This window comes from Schistocerca cancellata, chromosome 3, assembly GCF_023864275.1.
Source record: "Schistocerca cancellata isolate TAMUIC-IGC-003103 chromosome 3, iqSchCanc2.1, whole genome shotgun sequence".
NCBI classification, from domain to species: domain Eukaryota; kingdom Metazoa; phylum Arthropoda; class Insecta; order Orthoptera; family Acrididae; genus Schistocerca; species Schistocerca cancellata.
The window spans coordinates 2,345,159-2,370,261 of record NC_064628.1 but is presented as its reverse complement, the minus strand read 5'-3'; the positions used below and the strand labels follow the sequence as shown (position 1 = coordinate 2,370,261).

The 25,103-nt window shown below is 44.3% G+C and overlaps 1 non-coding gene across 1 annotated transcript; it reads right to left on the bottom strand.

Annotated features, from left to right (window-relative positions):
• Window positions 1-23,118: 23,118 nt before the first annotated feature.
• On the bottom strand, window positions 23,119-23,193 carry Trnas-uga (transfer RNA serine (anticodon UGA)). The gene has a single exon. It is a non-coding gene; the product is annotated as a tRNA-Ser (tRNA).
• Between the last annotated feature and the right edge of the window lie 1,910 nt (window positions 23,194-25,103).

The following is a 25,103-nucleotide window of genomic DNA, read 5'->3' as shown; positions in this document are numbered from 1 at the left end:
TAACGAAACGTGGCAGAAATGATAACAGCGAGAAACTTAATATCAAAATTGGTGACCACGAAGTTTGGGATCCCTATCAGGTCGGATTGAGGGAGGACATAGAAGCAATTCAGAGGCGGGCTGCTAGATTTGTTACTGGTAGGTTTGATCATCACGCGAGTGTTACGGAAATGCTTCAGGAACTCGGGTGGGAGTCTCTAGAGGAAAGGAGGCGTTCTTTTCGTGAATTGCTACTGCGGAAGTTTAGAGAACCAGCATTCGAGGCTGACTGCAGTACAATTTTACTGCCGCCAACTTACATTTCGTGGAAAGACCACAAAGATAAGAGAGATTAGGGCTCGTACAGAGGCATATAGGCAGTCATTTTTCCCTCGTTCTGTTTGGGAGTGGAACAGGAAGATGCTAGTTGTGGTACGAGGTACCCTCCGCCACGCACCGTATGGTGGATTGCGGAATATGTATGTAGATGTAGTGAAGTTAAGGGTTTCTGCTACGTAGACAATAAAATAACCCATGTTGGACAAAGTAATGAGGATATAAAAAGCAGACTAGCCAAAGGGCGGTCCTGGGCGAGAGAAGTCTACTAGTATCAAACGTAGACCTTAATTTCAGGAAAAAATTTCTGAGAATGTGCGTTTGCAGCACGGCAATATATGGTAGTAGAACAGGGATTGTGGGAAAATCGGAAAGGAAGACAACAGAAGCACTTGAGATGTGGTACTATAGAACGGTGTTGAAAATTAAGTGTGCTGATAAGGTAAGGAATGAGGAAGTCCTTGGCGGAGTCGGCAAGAAAAAGAATTATGGAAAACATTGACAAGAAGAAAGTACAGGACATCTGTTAAGACATCAGGGAATAACTTCCATGGTACTACAGATGGCTGTAGAGGGAAAAACTGTAGACACAGGTAGAGACTGGAATATACCTAGCAAATAACTGAGGACGTAGGTCGCAAGTGCTACTCTGAGATGAAGAGGCTAGCGGAGGACAGCAATTCGTGGCGGGTCGCATCAAACCAGTCAGTAGACTGATGACTCAAAAAAAAAATTACAATACGGATCTGAAACAATAATCTAGCACTTCGATAGATTAATACTCTATCTTTAGTTACATTACATAACAGTCGAGCCATAAACTAAATGATAATAATTAAGATTCAGAGTAGGACCATAACACTGAAGCACTTTTCATAATTCATAATTGGAAGCTGATCATCCATCCTACCCCACATGACTATAATTTTCTGTGAGCTATAGTTTTTTTTTTATTCACAATTGTCTTGATAGCAGTTGGTAGATGTATGACTGTTACTCGGTTTCAACTCTAATGTGTCATTATCAGACCAAGTTACTACAGAGGTATGACGGTTACTCGGTTTCTACTCTAATGTGTCATCATCAGATCAAGTGACTATCATCAGCGGTAGATGATCACTTGACTTGTTACTTTCGTGACAAAATACTGCTTCTAATGATGACACACAGTCGAAACGGGTAACCGTCATATGCCCATTAAATACAACAAGCTGGTAAGTGTTAAACCAGGGAGTATTTCTGTGGTACAAATAGATATCTTGAGTTGCCCAGTTGTGCCGCAATGCGAACTGCCAATGATGAGATAGCTTCAGTGTTGTAAATAGACATGTTTGGTTACCTAGCTGTATTACTTAACTAGCGTACAATGTTGGGACAATAATAAGGAGATGAAATATTAGCGCATCAGTTATATATTGTATGTGCCCCTCGTTTTTAGTGTTAAACCTTACAAGTATTTCCATAGCTATTAAATATTCCCAACCACAAATTTTCAGGACTCTCTGTATAGGTTTAGGAATCTGTATGGGCTGGGAGAAATTATGTTATACTTTTTAGTGCGACTTAAATCGTGGTATATTAAAAATTTATTTTTATTTAAGTAGTTATTTTATGCTGGCCTGAAGATGGTTCGATGAACCCTCTGCCGAGCACTTGTGTGTGAATTGTAGAAAAGCGACGTAAATGCTTTTTAATCCTGCGTGTGTAAAGTTCCTCAATCGATTTCAGACAGTTTGATGTGATTACAACAGATTTATTTCAGCTTTGCTTCACGTGATTCAACTAATGTATCTCTCCCTCCTATGTCCATCTTGCGAAAAGACCGCGAAGGTTGAAATAAGAGAGAGTGGAACAGAGAGAAACAGCAGCGATACGCACACTACCCTCCGCCAAACACCAGACAAGTAAACGAGTTAATATTGCATCGCCATCCAGTTCTGAGCTATGTTGAAAGTTTCTAGCTCTCTGGGAAAATAACTTAAAATCAATTGCAAATTACATAACAAACAAACAAACAGAAACCGATTAATAAAAATGTAGACAAATGAGTCATATGTACACCATATTATGTTGAAATTGTTCCAGGAGAGCCCTTTTCGTCGCCACCAGGTTGCAAGCGCCCATTTTGCTATAAATTGCTTCAGGCGCTACAGAGAGGCATCCGTAAATGGAATGGGTTGACACGTACTTGTTGCAGCCGGTACTTTACGCATACTGCGCCTGCAGGGGCTGTGACGCAATCCTCTAAGCACAGGCATCGTGCAGGAACTCCAATACGACAGGCGGTGCTCTGCGTTAAGCTTCAATGTCACACTGTTTTCACCCCCCGCCCTCCCCTATTACAGGTAGATGGCTCTTGTCCCCATACTATTGCATTGTCCCTAAGTTCTGACCTATTTTTAAAAATTCAGGTCTGAGACTCATCGGGAAGTTAGCCTAAAATCAACTGCGCAATATGCAGCGAACGGACAGAGAGACAAGAAAGGAGCTTAATACTAGGTTCTCATTCAAATGAGCAAAAAATAGGCAGAGTCTGAAAAATTTTGTGAGGCATTGAAAATTCAGAGGAAGGATTTGTTTGGGGATTGTGATTGATCATATTTTGAAATTTATTCTACATTTTCAGTTAAAAAAATAAAAACAGAAGAAAACGAAATGGCGCTCGTAATTATGGTTTGATCCAAAGGGCTGCGAGTTTGAAGTATGCAGCCTGCGTGCAGTGTAGCCCCCTCAGGAGTTACCTGAAATCAAAAAATGGACAACAGCAGTCGATACTACATTAAAGTTATGGGGGATTATACCTAACCACAATCGATTAACCTTAAATTTACCGATGTGGTGCTAACTCGAACTTTGAGTTCGATTTTTGGGGGTTTGTTTCACTATTTTTTTCGGCCTTACAGAAAATGGTTGATATTAACAATATTATAGGTATAATCTCCAAGAGAAGTATTTACTTTTCGGAGGTCAAAGGTAGAAGTTAGTATGGTGAACCGTTTTTATTTTATGCTGCACAAAGTTTTGAAAACTTTTTTCTCGAGAAGAACCTGTTTAAAGTGTATGGAAAACTTTTATATGTGTTATTAGTTCAATTTGCATAAAAACTACTTGTTATTATAAATTTTTAATGTCGCTGAACACAAATCTGAAGCTAGAGTCTCAAAATTCAAAATGGCTAACCCAACATGGCGAACCAAATCTTATGTTTTGACCGATTTTGACCAAAATTTAACCAAAAAAATGTGTTTTCGTTAGTCTGAAACTCCATGTAACTCGAATTATTCCTGCACAGCAATTCGCTCCTTCTTCTTGGAGAGAAAAACCAAGCTGGTTGAACTGGATATGCTGCGTTGGACAGACTGCACACGTTATTCATCACCATTTTCGGCGAATATGTTTGCATGCATACTACAATAAAAATCATTTTTGCGAACGTGCACCACATCGCGACAAGTTTTCTACCTGGGCCGGCCGTCTTCGGCTGAGAGCATCCCACGGCGGTCGCGCCACTGCTCCAAAGAATGGGCTGTAGAAACTTTTGTAACAGGCGGATTAAAAAATCTGTTCGTCCCAACATTCTAGACACATATACGTTTCAAAAATGCAATAAAAGAAATATCGAATTTTCGATTATTTTCAATGGGAACGTGGCCTTAATAGAGACGTATTAAATAAAACCTTTATTGGTTAAACTAACATTTGCTGTAGCTAACATAGTTTCTTAGAAATGAATTTTTGTCATCAGGGGAAGACTTTATACTCCTGTGTACTTTCATACGCAAAGCTCCGCGTTAATTCAAAAGTCCCAGCGACAATACATCTGTGCGAGTTCGGCGTAAATTGAGATTCTTTGCAGCGGATTTCTGGTAGTACCTGTTAAGTATTTCGCCAGTTGGGTGTAGGACGCACTTTAATTTCGAACGCAGACCTCCCCGGGACAGGAAAAGAGCTTCAAAATTAGACGCTGTATCGCGTGCACTGCTCTAGCTAGCGTTCCTTCGCCGGGTGGGCGTGGCCTCCGATGAAAAAGCGGCCCGGAGCGATGAAATCTGCCGGTGGCCGCTGCAATCTGTCTCCGCCGGGCGGCGATAAATCTCACTTAGCGCCAACACGCACCGCCAGTACACAGCACGAACAACGCGCCGCTTATTAAAATCGTGCGGCCCATGCCAACGAATTCCTCCCGTGTGAATGGCCGGTGTTAAGACCTGCAGTAAACAGCGCTCAAAGTGCTGCAGTTGCTTATCGGGAGCCGGCCATCACAGAAATACCGCTCATCATAGAGCGAATCTCATGTTACTTCAAAGCAGAATCTTAGCTATTGCATTCGAAGTCGTCGTCGTCGTCGTTGTTGTTGTTGTTGCTGTGCTCTTCAGTCAGAGGACTGGTTTTATGCAACTCTCCATGCTAATCCATCTACATCTACACACATACTCCGCAAGCCACCGACGGTGTGTGGCGGAGGGTACCCTGAGTACCTCTATCGGTTCTCCCTTCTATTCCAGTCTCGTATTGTTCGTGGAAAGAAGGATTGTCGATATGCCTCTGTGTGGGCTCTAATCTCTCTGATTTTATCCTCATGGTCTCTTCGCGAGATATACGTAGGAGGGAGCAGTATACTGCTTGACTCTTCGGTGAAGGTGTGTTCTCGAAACTTTAACAAAAGCCCGTACCGAGCTACTGAGCGTCTCTCCTGCAGAGTCTTCCACTGGAGTTTATCTATCATCTCCGTAACGCTTTCGCGATTACTAAATGATCCTGTAACGAAGCGCGCTGCTCTCCGTTGGATCTTCTCTTTCTCTTCTATCAACCCTATCTGGTACGGATCCCACACTGGTGAGCAGTATTCAAGCAGTGGGCGAACAAGCGTACTGTAACGTACTTCCTTTGTTTTCGGATTGCATTTCCTTAGGATTCTTCCAATGAATCTCAGTCTGGCATCTGCTTTACCGACGATCAACTTTATATGATCATTCCATTTCAAATCACTCCTAATGCGTACTCCCAGATAATTTATGGAATTAACTGCTGACCAGCTATATTGTAGATAAATGATAAGGGATCTATCTATGTATTCGCAACACATTACACTTGTCCACATTAAGATTCAATTGCCATTCCCTGCACCATGCGTCAATTCGCTGCAGATCCTCCTGCATTTCAGTACAATTTTCCATTGTTACAACCTCTCGATACACCACAGCATCATCTGCAAAAAGCCTCAGTGAACTTCCGATGTCATCCACAAGGTAATTTATGTATATTGTGAATAGCAACGGTCCTATGACACTCCCCTGCGGCACACCTGAAATCACTCTTACTTCGGAAGACTTCTCTCCATTGAGAATGACATGCTGCGTTCTGTTATCTAGGAACTCTTCAATCCAATCACACAATTGGTCTGATAGTCCATATGCTCTTACTTTGTTCATTAAACGGCTGTGGGGAACTGTATCCAACGCCTTGCGGAAGTCAAGAAACATGGCATCTACCTGGGAACCCGAGTCTATGGCCCTCTGAGTCTCGTGGACGAATAGCGCGAGCTGGGTTTCACACGACCGTCTTTTTCGCAACCCATGCTGATTCCTACAGAGTAGATTTCTAGTCTCCAGAAAAGTCATTGTACTCGAACATAATACGTGTTCCAAACTTCTACAACTGATCGACGTTAGGGATATAGGTCTATAGTTCTGCACATCTGTTCGACGTCCCTTCTTGAAAACGGGGATGACCTGTGCCCTTTTCCAATCCTTTGGAACGCTACGCTCTTCTAGAGACCTACGGTACACCGCTGCAAGAAGGGGGGCAAGTTCCTTCGCGTACTCTGTGTAAAATCGAACTGGTATCCCATGAGGTCCAGCGGCCTTTCCTCTTTTGAGCGATTTTAATTGTTTCTCTGTTGCTCTGTCGTCTATTTCGATATCTACCATTTTGTCATCTGTGCGACAATCTAGAGAAGGAACTACATTGCAGTCTTCCTCTGTGAAACAGCTTTGGAAAAAGACATTTAGTATTTCGGCCTTTAGTCTGTCATCCTCTGTTTCAGTACCATTTTAGTCACAGAGTGTCTGGACATTTTGTTTTGATCCACCTACCGCTTTGACATAAGACCAAAATTTCTTAGGATTTTCTGCCAAGTCAGTACATAGAACTTTACTTTCGAATTCATGGAACGCCTCTCGCATAGCTCTCCTCACACTACTTTTTGCTTCGCGTAATTTTTGTTTGCCTGCAAGGCTTTGGCTATGTTTATATTTGCTGTGAAGTTCCCTTTGCTTCCGCATCAGTTTTCTAACTCGGTTGTTGTACCACGGTGGCTCTTTTCCATCTCTTGCGATCTTGCTTCGCACATACTCATCTAACGCATATTGTACGATGGTTTTGATCTTTGTCCACTGATCCACAACACTATCTGTACTTGAGACAAGACTTTTTCGTTGAGCCGTCAGGTACTCTGTAATCTGCTTTTTGTCACTTTTGCGAAACAGAAAAATCTTCCTACCTTTTTTAATATTCCTATTTACGGCTGAAATCATCGATGCAGTAACCGCTTTATGCTCGCTGATTCCCTGTTCTGCGTTAACTGTTTCAAATAGTTAGGGTCTGTTTGTCACCAGAAGGTCTAATATGTTATCGCCACGAGTCGGTTCTCTGTTTAACTGCTCAAGGTAGTTTTCAGATAAAGCATTTAAAAAAATTTCACTGGATTCTTTGTCCCTGCCACCCGTTATGAACGTTTGAGTCTCCCAGTCTATATCCGGCAAATTAAAATCTCCACCCAGAACTGTAACATGGTGGGGAAATCTACTCGAAATATTTTCCAAATTATCCTTCAGGTGCTCGGCCACAACAGCTGCTGAGCCAGGGGGCCCATAGAGACATCCAATTACCATGTATGAGTCTGCTTTAACCGTGACCTTCACCCAAATAATTTCACATTTCGGATCTCCGTCAATTTCCTTCGATATTATTGCACTGCTTATCGCTTTTAAAACGCCTCCCCCTTCACTGTCCAGCCTGTCTCTGCGATATAAATTCCAATCTGAGTTTAGGATTTCATTACTGTTTACGTCTGGTTTCAGCCAACTTTCTGTCCCTAGTACTATATGGGCATTGTGACCGTTTATTAATGAGAGCAGTTCTGGGACCTTTGTATAGACGCTCCTGCAGTTTACTATTAGCACATTAATATTGTTATTCCCTGTTGCATTTTGCCTACTCCTACCTTGCCGCGTCTCAGGAGGCGTCTTGTCGGGCCTAGGGATAGAATTCTCTAACCTAAAAAACCCACATGTGCACTCCACACGTACTCCACTACCCTTGTAGCCGCTTCCGGCGTGTAGTGCACGCCTGACCTATTCAGGGGGACCCTACATTTCTCCACCCGAAAGCGGAGGTCGAGAAATTTGCACTCTATGGAAACCCCTCCCTTCTGCATGATCATTCCGACACACAGCCTTTTGATCTTCAGTATTATAGTTCAGCCTTCGTCTCCTTCTGCAGTTTCTTCGCCACACTTCCCTTCACAACCAAATGTACTACACTACTGGCCATTAAAATTGCTACACCAAGAAGAAATGTAGATGATAAACGGGTACTCATTGGACAAATATATTATACTAGAACTGACATGTGATTACATTTTCACGCAATTTGGGTGCATAGATCCTGAGAAAACAGTACCCAGAAGAACCACCTCAAGCCGTAATAACGGCCTTGATACGCCTTGGCATTGAGTCAAACAGAGCTTGGATGGCGTGTACAGGTACAGCTGCCCATGCAGCTTCAACACGATAGCACAGTTCATCAAGAGTAGTGACTGGCGTATTGTGACGACCCAGTTGCTCGGCCACCATTGACCAGACGTTTTCAGTTGTTGATAGATCTGGAGAATGTGCTGGCCAGGGCAGCAGTCGAACATTTTCTGTATCCAGAAAGGCCCGTACAGGACCTGCAACATGCGGTCGTGCATTATCCTGCTGAAATGTAGGGTTTCGCATGGATCGAATGAAGGGTAGAGCCACGGGTCGTAACACATCTGAAATGTAACGTCCACTGTTCAAAGTGCCGTCAATGTGAACAAGAGGTGACCGAGACTTGTAACCAATGGCACCCCATACCATCACTCCGGGTGATACGCCAGTATGGCGATGACGAATACACGCTTCTAATGTGCGTTCACCGCGATGTCTCCAAACACGGATGCGACCATCGTGATGCTGTTAACAGAACGTGGATTCGTCCCATAAAATGACGTTTCGCCATTCGTGCACCCAGGTTCGTCGTTGAGTACACCTGTGTGTGATGCAGCGTCAAGGGTAACCGCAGCCATGGTCTCCGAGCTGATAGTCCATGCTGCTGCAAACGTCGTCGAACTGTTCGTGCAGATGGTTGTTGTCTTGCAAACGTCCCCATCTTTTGACTCAGAGATCGAGACGTGGCTGCGCGATCCGTTACAGCCATGCGGATAAGATGCCTGTCATCTCGACTGCTAGTGATACGAAGTGGTCGGGATCCAGCACGGCGTTCCGTATTACCCTCCTGAACCCACCGATTCCATATTCTGCTAACACACATTGATCTCGACCAACGCGAGCAGCAATGTCGCGATACGATAAACCTCAATCGCTAGTAGTGTATTTCTTGGTGTCTCACCATATGTTCTATCAACTGGCCTCTTCTTTTATTCCAGTTGTGCCATAAAATTCTTTTCTCCCCCATTCGATTGATTACCTCCTCAGTAGTTATTCAATTCGTGGAACACAGCCTGCTCTTTATACTCATGCAGTAATGAGTGCTATCGTCAGGGGATGTCAAATTGATTCCATATTTTTAGAATCCCAGAAGGCTTTCGGCACCGTTCCTCACAAGCGTCTTCTAACCAAACTGCGTGCCTGTGGAATATCCCCTCAGTTGTGCGACAGGATTCATGATTTCCTGTCAGAAATGTCACACTTCGTAGTAATAGACGGAAAGTCATCGAGTAAAACAGAAGTAATATCCGGCGTTCCCCAAGGAAGTGGTACAGGCCCTCTGTTGTTCCTGATCTACATTAACGACATGGGAGACAATCTGAGTGGGCCTCTTACATCGTTTGCAGATGATGCTGTCATTTACAGTCTTGTAAAGTCATCAGATGACCAAAACGAATCGCAAAATGATTTAAATAAGATGTCTCTACGGTCCGAAAAGTGGCAGTTGACCCTGAATAAAGAAAAGTGTGAAGTTATTCACTTGAGTACTAAAAGAAATCCGCTAAATTTTGATTACGCAGTAGGACACACAAATCTGAAGGCTGTAAATTCAACTAAATACTTAGGGATTACAATTGCAAATAATCTAAATTGGAACGATCACATAGATAAAGTTGTGGGTAGAGCAAATCAAAGACTGCAATTCACTGGCAGAACACTTAGAAGGTGCAACAGGTCTACTAAAGAGACTGCTTACACCACGCTTGTCCGCCCTGTTCTGGAGTACTGCTGTGCGGTGTGGGATCCGCATCAGGTGGGACTGACGGATGAAATTGAAAAAGTTGAAAGAAGAGCAACTGGTTTTGTACTATCGCGAAATAGGGGACATAGTGCCACAGACATTATACGCGAATTGGAGTGGCAACCATTAAAACAAAAGCGTTCTCCGTTGCATGGGATCTTCTCATGAAATTTCAATCACCAGTTTTCTCCTCCGACTGCGAAAACATTCTGTTGGTACCCACCTACATAGAGAGAAATGAGCATCACGATAAAATAAGAGAAGTAAGGGCTCGCACAGAAAAGCTGAAGAGCTCGTTTTTCCCGCGCGCTGTTCAAGTGTGGAACGGTAGAGAAAGAGCTTGAAAGTGGTTCATAGAACCCTCTGCGAGCCACTTCATTGTGAATAGCAGAGTAATCACGTTGATGTAGATGTAGATATGGTAATGGAGGGAAGTGTGTGCGGTGAGAAATGTAGAGAGAGATCAAGCGAACGATACAGTAAGCAGATTCAAAGGGATGTGGATTGCAGTCGTTACCAAAGGTGAAGGGTCTTGCATGGGACGGACTACTGTGGAGAACAGCCGTCGTATCAGAGTTCCTTCCGGTACACTTGGACGCTACTTACCTTCTGACATTGTCTACCATGTAAGTGTGATAAACTGACTTTGATTAAATAGGGAACCTTGGGCCTACCATCATTTATGTTTAGATATGCCGCATGTACAGTACGTATTTTGCTTATATAGTCGACGTTAAGGAACTATAGAGCAATTATTCAGATTAGTAAAGAAAAACTTGTATCAACCAAGCAAGTTGTGTTTCAAGTGGTCGGTATTTGCGGATACCGTGTTCATTTTTAGATCAGAGGTGCTCAACCTCTAGAAAGGTTATCAGTGTTGCTTATGCGAGTTTCCACGGAATGTAATGACCTCTCATGGGACGTGAAAACGTTCGTGGAAGAGGAGCTGGTGACGTCAGAGCGTGGAATTCGACGTTCTACTAAACTGCGGGGCGTGAACCGCAGAATATGCCATGTCAAATTTCTGCCTCGTGTAGAGGAATGTGGCCAGTGAGATGCAGAATCGGTTTTACGTCAGAAGCATAACTTGGGAAATGCAATATCGTATTAAGTCATACTGAGTCGAACTCCGCATTTGCTGATTTTTATGTTATAGCGCACGCGGTATGAATATAAGGTGTTTCAGAGCACCAGCACATTGACGAATCTCGAAAACGCGTCGTTTTAGGTACGATTTGTTATATTAAAACGACGGGAAGGTACGTATCGGTAGCTTCTTGTATTTGATGTTTTTCATGTTATATAACTTGGATGTTACGAGCGTATACCGATTAAGTGCTAAGGCAGAATGACGATTTATTAACAGAGCGTCGTTTTTTATACAGTTTGCGTAGTTAAATATCAAATAACGACATTTGTAGTTACAGTTTTTACATACTGTGTACCATATACTTCAGCCGCTGCTGCCATGTTGAGGCCGTAGCGTAGTTGTTGTAAATTATATAGAGAAAGGTAGCAGATTTGCGTCTAGCTACTTTCAGTTTTTTTTCCAAAAGATTCAGGGTCTACCTTTTAAATATAGCAGTAGTATTATCTGCAGTAGTCGACGTTATTTATTATAAATAACGTTTTTGCTGCAATTCTTGTTGCACTGGCCTACGAGTGGAATGTTTTACCATTGGCCAGAAATCTTAACGTAACTGCCAGTTTGTGTCAGAAAGTGAAGATAAGTTACACACTTGAAGGTTTTGCTGTTCTGAAACTTTGTTTAAAAGGCATGTCTCGGTTTTACGGACTGCCTTATGTTTATATCTTGCCGGTAAATATCTTTTTCAGTTATGGTGAGTTGCTCCCAAAAAACCTTTCTACCAGCAGAATTAAATTACGAAACGAATCTCTATCTTGAAACCTGTGTGATGAAGTACGTTACCACGCAATGATAGTAGTCACTACAACATCGAGAAAATGGGTATTATGCAAGCACAAACTGACACCGTACACTATACTTTAACTACATTCAATTTAAAACCGAAAATGTGATGGGAGGATTCAAATGAGTTAACGAATAACTTGTACTAGTTTGTATTTCACGTCGTTGTGTGGCACATGTAGTGTTCCTTTACCAGCAATTGCTGTTCAGTCCATCAACGAGTCCAGAATGTCCTTCGGGATTTTCTCCTCTCTTCTCCAACGATCGCCAACGGAGTTAAAGCAACTATTTTACGCGCGTCAAATTTCGTAAACAAATTGTGTGATTTGCGCGCCATGTGCAGTGGAGAACTGCAGCTGGAGAGCTCTGCAGTCGCGAATCACGACGAGGAGCACGTTCCGTGAGATATAGCTGGTCGTTTCAGAGCGTGCACGACCACCATGTCTGCATCTACATCTACATTTATACTCCGCAAGCCACTCAACGGTGTGTGGCGGAGGGCACTTTACGTGCCACTGTCATTACTTCCCTTTCCTGTTCCAGTCGCGTATGGTTCGCGGGAAGAACGACTGCCGGAAAGCCTCCGTGCGCGATCGAATCTCTCTAATTTTACATTCGTGATCTCCTCGGGAGGTATAAGTAGGGGGAAGCAATATTTCGATACCTCATCCAGAAACGCACCCTCTCGGAACCTGGACAGCAAGCTAAACCGCGATGCAGAGCACCTCTCTTGCAGAGTCTGCCACTTGATTTTGTTAAAGACCTCCGTAACGCTATCACGGTTACCAAATAACCCTGTGACGAAACGCGCCGCTCTTCTTTGGATCTTCTCTATCTCCTCCGTCAACCCGATCTGGTACGGATCCCACACTCATGAGCAATACTCAAGTATAGGTCGAACGAGTGTTTTGTAAGCCGTCTCCTTTGTTGATGGACTACATTTTCTAAGGACTCTCCCATGAATCTCAACCTGGTACCCGCCTTATGAACAATTAATTTTATATGATCATTCCACTTCAAATCGTTCCGTACGCATACTCCCAGATATTTTACAGAAGTAACTGCTACCAGTGTTTGTTCCGCTATCATATAATAAAGCATCCTTCTTTCTATGTATTCGCAATACATTGCATTTGTCTATGTTAAGGGTCAGTTGCCACTCCCTGCACCAAGTGCCTATCCGCTGCAGATCTTCCTGCATTTCGCTGCAATTCTCTAATGCTGCAACTTCTCTGTATACTACAGCATCATCCGCGAAAAGCCGCATGGAACTTCCGACACTATCTACTAGGTCATTTATATATATTGTGAAAAGCAATGGTCCCATAACACTCCACTGTGGCACGCCAGAGGTTACTTTAACGTCTGTAGACGTCTCTTCATTGAGAACAACATGCTGTGTTCTGTTTGCTAAAAACTCTTCAATCCAGCCGCACAGCTGGTCTGATATTTCGTAGGCTCTTAGTTTGTTTATCAGGCGACAGTGCGGAACTGTGTCGAACACCTTCCGGAAGTCAAGGAAAATGGCATTTACCTGGGAGCCTGTACCTAATATTTTCTGGGTCTCATGAACAAATAAAGCGAGTTGGGTCTCACACGATCGCTGTTTCCGGAATCCATGTTGATTCCTACAGAGTAGATTCTGGGTTTCCAGAAATGTCATGACACGCATGCAAAAAACATGATCTAAAATTCTACAACAGAGCAATGTCAGAGATATAGGGCTATAGTTTTGCGCATCTGCTCGACGACCCTTCTTGAAAACTGGAACTACCTGTGCTCTTTTCCAATCATTTGGAACCTTCCGTTCCTCTAGAGACTTACGGTACTCGGCTGCTAGAAGGGGGCCAAGTTCTTTCGCGTACTCTGTGTAGAATCGAATTGGTATCCCGTCAAGTCCAGTGGACTTTCCTCTGTTGAGTGATTTCAGTTGTTTTTCTATTCCTTGTAGCCGGCCGGAGTGGCCGAGCGGTTCTAGGTGCTACAGTCTGGAGCCGCGCGACCGCTACGGTCGCAGGTTCGAATCCTGCCTCGGGCATGGATGTGTGTGGTGTCCTTAGGTTAGTTAGGTTTAAGTAGTTCTAAGTTCTAGGGGACTGATGACCTCAGAAGTTAAATCCCATGGTGCTCAGAGCCATTTGAACCATTTCTATTCCTTGGACACTTATTTCGATTTCAGCCATTTTTTCGTTCGTGCGACGATTTAGAGAAGGAAGTGCAGTGCGGTCTTCCTCTGTGAAACAGCTTTGGAAAAAGGTGTTTAGTATTTCAGTTTTACGTGTGTCATCCTCTGTTTCAATGCCATCATCATCCCGGAGTGTGTGGATATGCTATTTCGATCCACTTGCTGATTTAACGTAAGACCAGAGCTTCGTAGGATTTTCTGTCAAGTCGGTACATAGAATTTTACTTTCGAATTCACTGAACGCTTCACGCATAGCTCTCCTTACGCTAACTTTGACACCGTTTAGCTTCTGTTTGTCTGAGAGGTTTTGGTTGCGTTTAAATTTGCAGTGAAGCTCTCTTTGCTTTCGCAGTAGCTTCCTAACTTTGTTGTTGAACCACGGTGGGTTTTTCCCGTCCCTCACAGTTTTACTCGGCACGTACCTGTCTTAAAACGTATTTTACGATTGCCTTGAACTTTTTCCATAAACACTCAACATTGTCAGTGTCGGAACAGAAATTTTCGTTTTGATCTGTTAGATAGTCTGAAATCTGCGTCCTATTACTCTTGCTAAACAGATAGACCTTCCTCCCTTTTTTTTATATTCCTATTTACTTCCATATTCAGGGATGCTGCAACGGCCTTATGATCACTGATTCCATGTTCTGCGCTTACACAGTCGGGTCTGTTCGTTATCAGTAGGTCCAAGATGTTATCTCCACGAGTCGGTTCTCTGTTTAATTGCTCGAGGTAATTTTTCGGTTCGTGCACTCAGTATAATGTCACTCTATGCTCTGTCCCTACCACCCGTCCTTAACAACTGAGTGTCCCAGTCTGGTTTGGTTCGCGTTGAGAAACACGTCTCGTCTGGGGAGGGCGGAAGTCACGTTACAACATCGCACAAAAGGTTTTGCGCAGTACGAAATTGTCTATAATACTTGGCGATTGTCAGCATTGTGTCCGGTGCAGGCTGCTGGAAACGACGACGAAAAACAGCTCGTAGCGAGTGTTGCCGAGCCGGTGCGAGGACAGGAAGGAAATTGTTTTGCGTCCTCGTAAGGCGGCGCCCTCTAGGCGAGATGGTAGGCGGCGCGACGCCACAGAGGTTATTTTGCGCGGAGCGGCGCGGCGCGCCCGGGATGAGTTTTTGCTCATCAGGCCGTGCGCGCGTGGAGTACGGGGCTTGCAGACTCCGGCCCTGTGTGCTGACGAATGCTGCTTCATATTCATGGCGCCGAGCCGGCACTCGCCGCGGCGTGTTTCACTTTTTAAAAACAAAAGTAACGCGAGCCGCGGGCCTGTGCGCGCAATCACTCGCGTGTCCGCCGCGCCGCTCAGCAAGTTGGCTTACGCCGTGTTTTGTCACTGGCGCGGAGATACGGAAATGCCCTCGCCCGCTTCCGCGGAAACAGCGTACAACAGCGCGACGCGAGACCGCTAGCTGCTCCCTGATGGTCGACGACTATCGTTGGCTGGACACTTTTTTTTTTTTCACTAGCTGCTTATATTTTATGACCCACCGTCTAATTTCTTATGGTGGGTCGTATATTGCCACTTAGCCGCTGTGACTGGGTCCGGGGTCCGCAGTGACTGAAAGTAACACCACACCGGCTCCCGTCCCCACTCACACCGTTGCCCGTGTCCCGCCACGTGGAGGCGGGCTCTGTTTAGATCCATTTGATATCTTTTTTTTTGTGCAGCATTAGAAAAACGTATAACTAATACAAAATCAAGTAAGATATTAATAAACAAAACGAAATTAAATATTTAGAAAGAAGGAAGGAAGAGAACTGAATAGAGAAGTTATAGGTATAATATTGCCCGTCACCTGGTTGTGGGCGGCGGCCCGGGTCTTGGAATGAACCTCAAGACGCTGGCCGTTGCTCACCATGCTTTTAACATCTACCATCCTAAAAACTAACTTAACTAGAAGAGATTAGGGTACGTTAAAGCTAGAAACTAAGACTAAGACCTCCATGTCCAGCCTACTAAACTATTTACGATATACAATAGAGAGGTAACTGATTTTGTGCTTGGCTCAAAGTTGCTAGTGAAAGGGTACTTGTGGTAAAAGTAATGAAGGTAATGACGCTAACGGTTTGTGTTGAGCCTACAAGGCTCCTAGTAGATTACATCAGGCGCAAGCACCTCCCGGCCCCGCCGACAACACGACCTGAACGGTGGTTTTCCCCGATCTACCATAGGTATCCGTCGGGTTGGGCTCAAAAGAGAGGAACCACAATTAAGATCCTTCCATCCAGGACGTGCGCCGCCACTTACCAGGGGGGCGTGGGTCCCTTGAAGAGATGGCTGGACACCGGGCGAGACTGTGAATTGTGAGAACGCTAGATAAGCGCATCTCCTGATCGCTGCCTGCCACACTTTAAGGCTCTGTTACAGCCGCGCCCAATGGCTACGCTGCGGGGTGGCCACTCCAGAGTAGCGATGGAGGTTATCGCTAAAACAACTACTGGTTTCCGGATACATCGGTTCTTCTCTCGCCAGTTTTACCTGACTGTTAAAACCGCTCGAAATAAACTGTTTCTGAAATAACCGATTTTCCAATTTTTTTTATTCCTATTACTTCCCTTAATAAACGCAGGAATCGAGAAACATCAATGAATTTTGACTCTCGCAGTTCCAGGATACTTAAAGTCACACCATTAAATTAAATATACAAATAAAAGCTAACTTAAACCGTACACGGACCGCTACTTTAGTCAAAAAGTCGTAATTGTTTGAATGCTACATAAAATCGCCACTATTCTCCAATTGATTCCAATTTTCTAAAACTTTGCTCAAAAATCGTGCTGCAATCGGGGATCATACCGTTATTTGGTCAATACAAATATCCAGTATCCTAAAACGTGAATACTGAGCTTGGAGAACTCTGAAACTTCCTGGCAGATTGAAACTGTGTGCCGGACCGAGACTCGAACTCGGGACCTTTGCCTTTCGCGGGCAAGTGCTCCACCAAACACGTTCTCACAGCTTTACGTCTGCGAAAGGCAAAGGTCCCGAGTTCGGGTCTCGGTCCGGCACACAGTTTTAATCTCCCAGGAAGTTTCATATCAGCGCACACTCCGCTGCAGAGTGAAAATCTCATTCTGGAAACATCCCTCAGGCTGTGGCTAAGCCATGTGTCCGCAATATCCTTTCTTCCACGAGTGCCGGTTCTGCAAGGTTCGCAGCAGAGTCTCTGTAAAGTTTGGAAGGTAGGAGACGAGATACTGGCAGAAGTAAAGCTGTGAGGACGGGGCGTGAGTCGTGCTTGGGTAGCTCAGTTAGTAGAGCACTTTCCCCTCGAAAGGCAAAGGTCCCGAGTTCGAGTCTCGGTCCGACACACAGTTTTCATCTGCCAGGGAGTTTCATATCAGCGCACACTCCGCTGCAGAGTGAAAATCTCATTTTTGAAGAACTCTGTTTTTCGTGTTAATTTGTACGCTTTTAAGAGCTACAACCTGATAAAGGCATAACACGTAAATACAGGCAGAAGAGCAGATGCTCTTTATTGCATACTACACTGAAGAGCCAAAGAAACTGGAACACCTGGCTAATATCGTGTGGGACACCCGGGAGCACGCGGAAGTGCCGTAACAAGACGTGGCATGGACTCGACTAATGCCTCAAGTAATGCTGGAGGAATCTGACTCCATGAATGCTGCAGGGCTGTCCATAAATCTGTGAGAGTAAGAGGGGGTGGAGATCTCTTCTGAACAGGACGCTGCAAAGCATCCCAGTTATGCTGAATAATGTTCATGTTTAGGAAGTTTGGTGGCCAGCGGAAGAGTTTAAGCTCAGAAGAGTGTTCCTGGAGCCACTCTGTAGCAGTTCTGGATGTGTGGCATTGTCCTGCTGGAATTGCCCAAGTTCGTCGGAATGCACAATCGACATGAATGGATGTAGGTGATCAGAGAGGATGCTTATGTACGTGTCACCTGCCAGAGTCGTATCTAGACGTATCAGGGGTCCCATATCACTCCAGCTGCACACGCCCCACACCATTACAGAGCCTCCACCAGCTTCAACAGTCCCCTGCTGACATGCAGGGTCCATGGATTCGTGAGATTGTCTCCATGACCGTACACGTCCATCCGCTCTGTACGATTTGAAACGAGGCTCGCTCGACCACGCAACATGTTTCCAGTCATCAACAGTCCATTGTCTGTGTTGACGGGCCCAGGCGTGGCGTGAAGCTTTGTGTCGTGCAGTCATCAACGGTACACGAGTATGCCTTCGGCTACGAAAGCCCATATCGATGATGTTTCGTTGGATGGTGCGCTCGCTGGCACTTGCTGATGGCCCAGCACTGAAATTCGCCGCAATTTGCGGAAGGGTTGCACTTCTGTCACGTTGAACGATTCTCTTCAGTCGTCGTTGCTCCCATTCTTGCAGGATCTTTTTCCGGCCGCAGCAATGTCGAAGATTTGATGTTCTTCCGGATTCTTGATATTCACGCTACACACGTGAGATGCTCATACGTCAAATTCCTCACTTCATCGCGACGTCGGAGATGCTGTGTCCCATCGCTCGTACGCCGACTATAACACCACGTTCAGACTTACTTAATTCTTGATGACTTACACATTGTAGGAGCAGGAATCGATCTGACAACTGCGCTAGACACTTGTTGTCTTATATAGGCGTTGGCGACCGCAGCGCCGTATTCTGCCTGTCTACATATCCCTGTATTTGAATACGCATGCCTATACCAGTTTCTTTGGCGCTTCATTGTCGGAATGGTCAGGTTTTGAATTTATTACTGTTACCGTAAAGTCCTTCCTCTTTTATTATTCCATAGAAATGGCGGACAGATCATTAATCTTTTAAACGGGATGAAGCATTGTCCTTCTTTGCTAAGTCACTTCATAAAAATATTTCCAGACTGGTCTTGGTGCCTTTCTGCAACATGGCGAATGCGCGGCGACACCAGCGAAACGCCAACGCAGGTACCAGGGGGGAATCTTGCTCATTGCTCGCACACGGGAAACTTAAGCTACGTCACATGGGAACAGAGACGTTATTGTCTCAGCAATGCTGCACCAATTCTTGTACCAACTGTTTGTTCGTCGTTTCCGTCGGCATAGTTATTAAAATAGCGCCGATCGGTTTTCCCATTTTCTATAATAATACGATACTTCAATACAGTGCAAAACTTTACCAATAAATATTATTTCTTTCTTTTTTTTTAAAAAAAAAGTTCTATATAAAAACGAAAAATCCAGGATGGAATGTAACTATGTTATGAAAAGGGTAGTTGCTACTCACCATATATGCTGAGTCGCATATAGGTACAACAAAAAAACTGTCACAAAATAAGCTTTCGGCCCAATGCCTTTGAATAGAAGACAGACAGACCGACACACACACACACACACACACACACACACACGCAACTCATACACACGTGACCACAGTCTCTGGCAACTGAAACAAGACTACTGACAGTAGTCACTTGTGTGTGTGTGTGTGTGTGTGTGTGTGTGTGTGTGTGGTGCCGGTCTGTCTGTCTTCTATTTTTGACAAAGGCATTGGGCTGAAACCTTACTTTGTGACAGTCTTTTGTTGTGCCTATTTGCAACTGAACATCTCCGCTATATGATGAGTAGCAACTATCCTTTCGTGCTGACCTGCTCTTACAATTCATTGCATGCGACAGAATTCGAACCAGCTGCCTCCAGCTCGAGTAGCACTAACTCCAGCAGGGGTAGTACCCTCTGTTGCCGGCCGGAGTGGCCGTGCGGTTCTAGGCGCTACAGTCTGGAGCCGAGCGACCGCTACGGTCGCAGGTTCGAATCCTGCCTCGGGCGTGGATGTGTGTGATGTCCTTAGGTTAGTTAGGTTTAAGTAGTTCTAAGTTCTAGGGGACTGACGACCTCAGAAGTTAAGTCGCATAGTGCTCAGAGCCATTTGAACCATTTGAAGTACCCTCTGTTATGTGGTCGGGTGTAGCCCTCGCAGGCTACGGTGGCCGAAGTCCAGTGACCAGTTTCCCTCCTAAGTGCTGGCCAAGTTCATTCGTCTGTTCAGAATGGAAGGCCAGCCGGTCTGAAATCTTTCGGCCTGTCGGCGATGACAGAACCGAGGCGCGCACCCCGCAGTCTTCCTCAAACGATTTTCCAGAAACTACGCGGTAAAAAAAAAAATCATTTTTGTCTTACTTATAGCGCTGTATGTCAGGTTCATGATGGCATGCTCATCATTTCGTTCATGGTCATAGTTCATTTGATATTTATATGGAAGTAAGACACTGCGTGAAATTCGAAAAAGTTTGTAACGAAAAATAGAAGCCACTATGATTTTGTGTTTGGTGTTTATTACATAATATGTTGCAGCATATGAAATTGCTGTTGAACAAATCGCCTCCAGAGTTGGCATTTCTGTGGGTTCTGTGCACACAATCCTGCATGACGACCTGAAAATACGAAAAGTGTCATCCAGGTGGGTGCCACGAATGCTGACGGACGACCACACGGCTGCCCGTGTGGCATGTTGCGCAGCAATGTTGACGCGCACCGACAGCACGAACGGGACTTTCTTTCCGTCGGTTGTGACAATGGATGAGACGTGGATGCCATTTTTCAATCCAGAAACAAAGCGCCAGTCACCTCAATGGAAGCACACAGATTCACCGCCACCAAAAAAATTTCGGGTAACCGCCAGTGCTGAAAAAATGATGGTGTCCATGTTCTGGGACAGCGAGGGCGTAATCCTTACCCATTGCGCTCCAAAGGGCACTACGGTAACAGGTGCATCCTACCAAAATGTTTTGAACAACAAATTCCTTCCTGCACTGCAACAAAAACGTCCGGGAAGGGCTGCGCGTGTGCTGTTTCACCGAGACAACGCACCCGCACATCGAGCTAACGTTACGCAACAGTTTCTTCGTGATAACAACTCTGAACTGATTCCTCATGCTCCCTACTCACCTGACCTGGCTCCTAGTGACTTTTGGCTTTTTCCGACAATGAAAGACACTCTCCGTGGCCGCACATTCACCAGCCGTGCTGCTATTGCCTCAGCGATTTTCCAGTGGTCAAAACAGACTCCTAAAGAAGCGTTCGCCGCTGCCATGGAATCGTGGCGTCAGCGTTGTGAAAAATGTGTACGTCTGCAGGGCGATTGCGTCGAGAAGTAACGCCAGTTTCATCGATTTCGGGTGAGTAGTTAATTAGAAAAAAAAATCGGAGGCCTTAGAACTTGAATGCACCGCGTACATACTGCGGGCCACATGTAGTTCAGAGCGGGTATGCAAAGCCGCGAGGCACATGTGTAATACATGTGGCCGACGTATCAGGGGCAGCCGGCCACCGCGCGGATCGAAAGTCGCCCGCCACTCATCAGCGCTGGCAAACATTTTTCAGCCGCGTGCGTTTTTTACTGGCACGCATTTAATCAACGTACCGCCTAGCAGGGCAGCGCGGCCTTTTTTGAAGGACTGCCCCCCCCTCCCCCCCCCCCCCCCCACCCCTGCGCTCTGCATGTTGCCGGAGCGTTGCGTGCGTATATTAAAATTGTAAGGACCACCTTTGATATTCCTGCGCCGTTCCTCGCAGCTAATTTTGATCCGTGTGTAAAGTCCTTGACAAACAGGAGTCTCTGTTATTGTAGGAAACGTATGAGGTGAGGTGTTGGCTATAGCTTAGCCAACAGAGGCCGCGAAATTGTATTGTTCTGCGGGTAACTGGCCTGAGCACTTGAAAAACTATACCTCATATACAGAGCTCGCACAGGCTGCATCTCATCTCTTAATTATCTTTCAGCATCTTCCTCTGGTTGTGTTTCAGTACGATTTTTCGATAAATAATAGAAGCAAAAAAAAAAGGAAAAAAAGGGATGTTTGGTGTACGACCAACCCTACTGTGCTGGCATTCAAGCACTCTCTCTATGAAATTCTGCACGATAGCGTGATAACACTCCACATCCATTTCGAAAACAACACGTCGAATCTCTTCCTTTAAATAGCGGATGTTTCGGGCTTTGTTGGCGTACACTAATGATTTAAGGGGCTCCGGAAAGGCTCAAAATCATGAAAAGTTCAATTTTTACTTTTTTGTGTTTTCTGAATCTGCAGACTATTACCTTTTAATAGATATATAATTTATTCAATTCCGAAGACTACAACTATTTTTAAATTTTTTTTTAAATGTGTTCTACATGGGAGTGACCCACTGTGGCGCTGTTAAACTGCTGTCAAATGGTGTTATTATTAACGTCCGTGTTCATCAGGTACATTTTAGTGATGTGAGATAAAGTATGTGTTGTGGCTAACCTGTGATGGTTCAATATATATCGCTGGTGTGATTGTCGATTGTTTCATGTTTATTTACTCTGTCGTTATCTCGAAAATATTCGTAATTAATTCTGTTTCTTGAGTCTCTGTTTTGTTGAAATATAATAATGAGTAAAACTAAAGTTATTATAAATCCTCTGAAGGCTTTTAAGAAAAGGAGAAATGTTGGAAAGCCAAAGGTATGTGTTATTACTGTAAATAATAACATTCTAACATGGTACGAGCGATGCTTGCTTTAGACAAGGAACGCCTTCGGGCTGCAGACAGGGCTGTAAAGAGTCTAGAAATACAAGCAAGAGTAAACAGGAGGAGGAACAAGAGGAAGCTGGAGGAGGAGTTTGCAGAGGATGAACATAATCCATCCTATGGACCTGGAATACACTAAAAAGTTAATCCAATCTTTGTCGCTCGATTCCCAAAACTTTTATTTTCTCATACTAATTACATGTTTTCTAAGGATCTTCCAAACATATTTGTTTCAAACTTTCAGTAAATGTTACACAGTACCGTCTGCATAATTTAACACAGCCTTTTTCCAAAAAACTGTATATTTTTGAATATATAAATAAAAAATTGCAAAAAAAATGTTGTGAATTTACATTACAATTGAAAAAAAATCATCTTTAATAACTGAACTAAAATTTTGTAAAATCCCTGTGTTAAGTTGTAGCCCATATTCCAATAAATAATCTGTAAAAAGTTCAACTTCCTACCTCAAATACTTTGTGAGGAAAGATGTAATTTATAAGCGTTATTTTAACATTGCAAGTATAGGGCGTTCCGGAGCCCCTTAAGACAACTGCAAAGGGTCAAGTCACATGACCTTGGTGGCCGTAGTTGGTGACCATTACGCGAGATGAGGCACTCCGGAAATCGCTCATCGAGCTACTCAGATGAATCTTCCTGGCAGATTAAAACTGTGTGCCGGGCCGAGACTCGAACTCGGGACCTTTGCCTTTCACGGGCAAGTGCTCTACCAACTGAGCTACCCAAGCACGACTCACGCCCCGTATTCACAGCTTTACTTCTGCCAGTACCTCGCTTCCTACCTTTCAAACTTTACAGAAGCTCTCCTGTGAACCCTGCAGAACTAGCACTCCTGAAAGATAGGATATTGCGGAGAGTTGGCTTAGCCACAGCCTAGGGGATGTTTCCAGAATGAGATATTCACTCTGCAGCGGAGTGTGCGCTGATATGAAACTTCCTGGCAGATTAAAACTGTGTGCCGGACCGAGACTCGGAACTCGGGACCTTTGCCTTTCGCGGGCAAGTGCTCTACCAACAATCTGCCAGGAAGTTTCATATCAGCGCACACTCCGCTGCAGAGTGAAATTCTCATTCTGGGAGCAACTTAGTTGTTCCGCGGGAAGTCAGATAAGGTGAAAGCACCCAGCTGAAATCGCAACACTTGAATGTCCATCGCATGAATTGAGACCACAAAAAAATGTGTTTATTGTCGCACCGTGTCATTTTCCATTATCTGTCACAGCTAGTCCTGCCACATCTGCTAAAAAATAAGCCTTGATGATGCAGTCCATCCAAAAGTCACACCAGATCGTCTTCCGCGTGTAGATGCATTTCTCTCTCTCTTGAACCATGCGAGTATTTTCTGACCAACAGATGAGGCAGTTATATCTATACACAAATCCAGTTAAGAGGAAGTGTGTTTCGTCACTAAAATGATGTCCCCTCACGTCGTCTTCTCATAAACAACCAAGAAAATGTCACCTTTTGTCATGACTTGCTTCTGTCAGCTGCTGCGTCAACTGAATTCTGTAAGTATGACAGTGGAAATCATACCGGAGAATTTGCTGCACCGAGGAATATATTATGTCCGCTTCATTGGAACGGCGAAGACACGACTTCACTGGACGAACAGCCATACTGTCTCGAACCACCGCAATGTTTTGCGCCGATGGGTCAGAATTAGGGCGCCCAGAACTCTTAATGTTTACTGCTGGACCCGTTTCGTTAAACTTTACAATGGATCTGCTAACGGTTGGTTTATTCGGCGTTTCATTGCGCCCTATACGAACCGCGCGAAGACTTCTCACAGTTACTGGATAACTTTCTCCGCTCTGATAAATTTTTTCACTGTTAGTACACGATTCGCAATAGTAAACTGCTCCGTGGTTGTACACACAATCAAGAAGTACGAGATATTCTGAATGTAACAACAACGAGATGTTTATGGAAACCGCAGTGGTACCAAACAGTGTGGTCAACCGATAAACAGAAATATACCGCCCGATTCAGGCGGTGCGCTTTGTGAAGGAACAACTAAAACAAGCTCCTTTTATTGACCTTCCCACCACGCGATTCATAGGATCTACAGTATTATTATTAAGTGACTATTGCGGAAACAGGAATCAATTGCAGATTGCCTGTGAGGGCTTCCCGGGGCAACAATAGTTTTAATTTTCAATATTTCGAGAAATTATTGACCGAATTTAAAAAGTTAAAATGATAACGCAAGTATTATAGTTAGAAATTGTGTATTTGTTTTGAAGAAGCGTAACTGATGGCCTGCAAATCAAATAGCCAGAGTTTATTCGCCGAGCATTTGAGAATCAGACCACTTAGCTACTTCCAACAAACTCTACACATAATTTCAGATCTTTACGAAACTTTTTCTTGCTGACACCCCCACCAAATGCTGAACGAAAAAATGTTTATCGCTTACTACATCTTCGTTGTTCATGCAGTAATACTTCAGCACCAGATATGACGTTTTAATTTATCACTTCTTCACTATCAGCGCTATTCGTATCAAAGTTTACCGACAGCATCCACATATATCAATGAGTGTACCAGCTCAATTATATCGTTGTACAACACGTATTTTAGGAGATGCGAGGTCATAAACACTTAAAACATTAAAAAGCATTCTGTAATTTGAGCACGAC